Source organism: Nicotiana attenuata, unplaced genomic scaffold (genome assembly GCF_001879085.1).
Source record: "Nicotiana attenuata strain UT unplaced genomic scaffold, NIATTr2, whole genome shotgun sequence".
Taxonomy (NCBI): Eukaryota; Viridiplantae; Streptophyta; class Magnoliopsida; order Solanales; family Solanaceae; genus Nicotiana; species Nicotiana attenuata.
In genome coordinates, this window is record NW_017678961.1 from 7,201 (window position 1) to 11,862 (window position 4,662).

General features: G+C 33.7%; 1 long non-coding RNA gene across 1 annotated transcript; it reads right to left on the bottom strand.

Annotated features, from left to right (window-relative positions):
- Window positions 1-249: 249 nt before the first annotated feature.
- On the bottom strand, window positions 250-3,941 carry LOC109221688. Its single transcript, XR_002067292.1, has 3 exons — window positions 3,638-3,941; window positions 2,441-2,526; window positions 250-522 (listed from the first exon to the last, which is right to left on the bottom strand). It is a non-coding gene; the product is annotated as an uncharacterized LOC109221688 (long non-coding RNA).
- Between the last annotated feature and the right edge of the window lie 721 nt (window positions 3,942-4,662).

A 4,662-nucleotide genomic window follows, 5' to 3' on the forward strand; every position in this document is an offset into this window, starting at 1 on the left:
AAAACTCACAAAACATTCCATAAGCCCTACATTTTGCAGCTTTTATTATTACCGCTAAAAGTAAATTTAATAACCGGTAAAAAGAATCCTTTTTGGAAGCCAATATAATAGCCACTAAAGCTATACTTGAAATCCATCTTTATCCATTTATTTAATAGCTTTTATTATTATCGATAAAAGTATAACAATGACTTTTTAGAAACTTTTTTTATTGCCACTAACTATTAAGAAAGAGTTTTTCCATCATTGTTAGTTAATGCCTGGTATTCTTATTAACCTTAAAACGAATATTCTCTTCAATGATCTTAATTCACTTCACTAATCCGCAACAACCGAAATTACTAATCCATAAATTGGAAGTGTCAACAGCATAACAAAATGCTAACCTATTTAAATCTAATACCTAGTGTCATTTTGCATCTAACAAGTTATTTTATCAAGTAGCTATATGAAAGATTCTCCAACTCTGGATCATAATGTAATCTGCCATGAGCGAAGACTTTGACCGCCATAAAGTATGACCTGAAATGAGAAATAAAATAAATATAAATAAATAACCACATATGAATTTCATTAATAGTCAGGAAAATAACTGTCTGGTGTATATACTAGTGTATGAAGGAATTGCTACTACAAAATCCCATCAAAATCAAATGTACAAGAAGTTTGTTGTAAATGGCTTTTTCTCAAAAAATAGATGCGTACTTGAAGATCTCAAAGTAGCATAGGCTCAGAATCAACTTCACAAACACATTTAAATGAATATTTGCCAAACAAACTTACACGAGCGTGTTCTAAAAAGTCCTAACATTTTTTATTGGGATTGCAGATTTCTCAAGTCAATTTGTTCTTAACAATACCAATCCAACAAGTAGATAGCACAAATATGTGAAGCACTTGCTGTTTTTGCCTACTAGAATGGACATATTCAAGTTTCTTTTTAGAAAAAGAAAGAAGCCCATAGAAATATGCAAAACCCAAAGACCTGACAAGGATGCAAAAGTGATATTTTTACTCCTATTTCAAGATTCTACTCCTCTGTTTGCTGTTGAAGAGGCACACGAAGATTGAGACCAAAGATGTGTCACACAAATATTTACAGATAAAATGTTAATATACACATGTAATCTCTCCTTATATTTCCGTGTTACATCCACATAATTCACACCTAGTAAAATTAATGATGAAGATAAATATATAACTTTTTTCTAAAAACCATTGCAATATAGCTAAACTCAAAATGAATTAAGTCCTTATTAATAGGAATAGGAACACACATTTTCTGAAGTTCACTGGAAAACAAAATTGATTGTTTATACCTCTATCTCTTCTCTTATAAGAACCTTCAAATTCTTTTCTCAATATCAAGTTCATGGGACTTGCAAAAAAAATTAGGTTGTTCTCACATGATCAAGACTAAATGTTTTATAAAAGTTGCTACAAAGAATTTCTGAAAGTGGATCTAAAGAAATGTTGTTGATGGTCTCTTTTGGTGGTGAAGGTGTTGGTGACTATCAAGGTATTAAAGTTTAGATGTGTGGAGAAGCCTAAATATCTTCTTGCTCAAAATAATCAACATACTTAAGGTTTGATTACTATCTTTGGAATTAGGATTGCCAAATCTCGTAAGATGCCATTTCGAAAGTCCCTAATGGCTCCAACCAGTTGGTAAGCAAACAACAATATTTGGCAGTTCAAGTATTGTAATTCAACCAAATTGAAACAGGAATCTTCCTACACAAGGTAGTTTAAGAAAAATGGACTAATCGTTAAGACTAGCGTAAAGAGATATAAAGACCTCTAACAACACATTTATTTTTATCTTTTCTAAACATAAGGTAACAATTACTAGCAATACAAAAGAACCTATTTTGCATAGTTCATACTATTTGCTTCCTATGAGTTCTCAACAATTTCAAGAACAAAGATTAGCAAAATGTACATTCAAATATGAAACGAAGAAAAAATTGTTACTTTGAAAAGGCATCCCTGGCACTTGTACTATATATTTTGCTAACTATCTTCTCCTCACATATGTTTCTTCAGCTCTCTTATTCTCAAGATTCTGTGGTTATCACAAAAAAGGGAGAAGCTACCATCGATAGTCAGATATTCTAACAAATAATTAAGACTTCAATTCTAATTGCAGGAACAAGTATGAAAACTCATCTCATAAAAATTGCAAAAAGGAGCTGGAGCTCATTGTTACATGAACAAGGGCTAATCACAAAGAAAAGGAACTACATGTGATACTTGGAGCAGAAAATTAAATTTTTATATTGGTAAACAATACCGAAAATGAAGTCAAAGACGTTATTTAACAAGAAATAGTGATCAACTGCTATATGTTGTTCCATTGATTCCATATGTGAAGTAATACCACAACTAACAAGAGAGAATGAATGTAGGGTAGGTCATAAACAAGATACAAGAAACTTACTCTGATTCTATCATAATGGTTCTATCCAACCTTTGATGAAAGCTTGCCCAAAGCAGTATGTATGTCCTGTCTCGAGCCTCAATATCCTATACAAGAGCAGGGTAGTTTATCCGTATAAAAAAATAATACTATGTGTAGACTAATATTAAGTGCATCAGAAATGGTCATTCTCTTCATCTTGTCGTATGTGGATGGAATACCTTCATAAATTAATTATGGGTGTTGCGCTACAACTTACTTTAGTATATTTTGCTATGTCTAGACTAATATTTGCATCGTTAGGCCTAGTTATAAGAAATCTGGAAAGAAAACTAAAAAGTATGTATTAAGATTTATTCCAATTTAAAATATAAAAAAAAAACTAAGTGATTTAAGTGGAGAAAGAAGAAGATAATCAATTGATGTGAGTTGTGTTGTACTCTATCCCCTTTTCTTCAATCTCTGTGTGATTTTAATATGATGTTGTTCTAAGCAACTCTATTTGTGATATTTCTTTTTCATGTTTTCGCTGTCTATTATGCTGTAACATATCACTACTTCATACACACCTATCAAACTTTTACTTGAATGGAGAGTTTAATTATTTTCAAATATTTGGAGGATATAATATTGGTCAGCCAAGTTCACTACACTTTGAAAGAATCTGCTCATATCTTCATCGTGCAACTTCCCCTCATTTTTCGATTCTTATTCCAAGTTAAAGCAGAATTAATCTATATATGTATCTACATACGAGAATTAATATCTGCTTACACCTAATTCCTTTTTCTCAACTTTCATTCCAATCATTATAAACCAAGTAAAACTATAATATCAATCATACGTCTAAAGAAAGGTGAGACCTTAAATGGAAAGAATAGGCATACCATATTTATAAGATAATCCTATATGTTTCATAATATACTTCTTGTACAGAGGATTTACTATAAAGATCTCACCTTTGACACAAACTCTTTTTCTTCCTATTCTCTCGCCCCTCTCTCCAAATTCATATTCCTAATTACCTAATACTCGATTAATAACCCACTGCAAGTGATAAGAAGTAATCCAATTACCCTCGATAATTTACAGTTAAAATATTAGGGTTAATTACAAAAATATGATTTGGGTGTGTGGGAAACAATCATCATCTTCTTCATACGTACTAGACAATCCTAATCATCTCAGCAAAGCCAAATTGAAGATAAGTTGTATTACCGTGAGATGGTAGCGGCAATGGTGAAATGGCGGCTGAGCAGCGGCGATGAGAATCTTTACCTAGGGATGGATGATGACGATCAACGGTTTGACAGAGAAGGCACGATGGCAGCAAAAAGTTAATTTGGGATGGTGGCCAACTATAACGAGAAGAGGGAAACGACGATGATAAACTTCATTTGTATTTTTGAAATATTTTCCAAATTTTTTAAACATAGTTGTTGATTAGAAATAGAGGGAATATGTGATTTTAGTGAAAAACCTGGAGGGAAAGCTAAAATAATACTGGCAGCTTTCAAGAAATGTCTTTTGGAAGTCATTCATATTTATCGCCACTATTATTCGGATTTTTGGAATTGTTTACCGGCCATTAGCTTATTGCCGCTAGTTAATTACCACTAAAAGTCTTTTTTGTTGTAGTGTATTGAAGAAATCTTGGAATTTTGAAGATAACAGGGATCACATTCGGGAATTTAAAGACAAGAAACTACAGGAAACATCCGAGTTACACCCTGAAATAACTCGGGATGTAGCAGGACGGGTCTACCGGGACTCCCGCCTAATCGGGAATGGCGTAGCCTTCCAGTTTTGGAGTTTAGCATCTGGTCCCATGTAGAGCACCTCAGCGGTGCTAGTCCCTTCTCCCGACTGGACCATGTGGTTTTTGTAGAGCATTTTCCTCATTGCCCCACGTATTTCCTCACTTTCTTCAGCCATGAAAACCTCATCATCTTCCTCTTTACCGTATTTAGGCTTGACAAAAGTTTCATACAAATGTACCACCTCATACTCAGACATTTTCATTTTTTGGAAGAACACTTCTGCTTCCTCGGCACTCACATGCTTCTTAGGCGGGAAACGCCTTCTGGTGGCATTATTTATCTCCTCTACATTTGAATATTTCTCAACAGGGGGGGTTTCTAACAGCTCTTCCAAGATCTCTTTACCCTTGTATGTAACCACCGTCTGATGATAATTCCATGGTACCGCAGCAGGGTTTGTCATAGGCTTCTGTGGTACGCGTC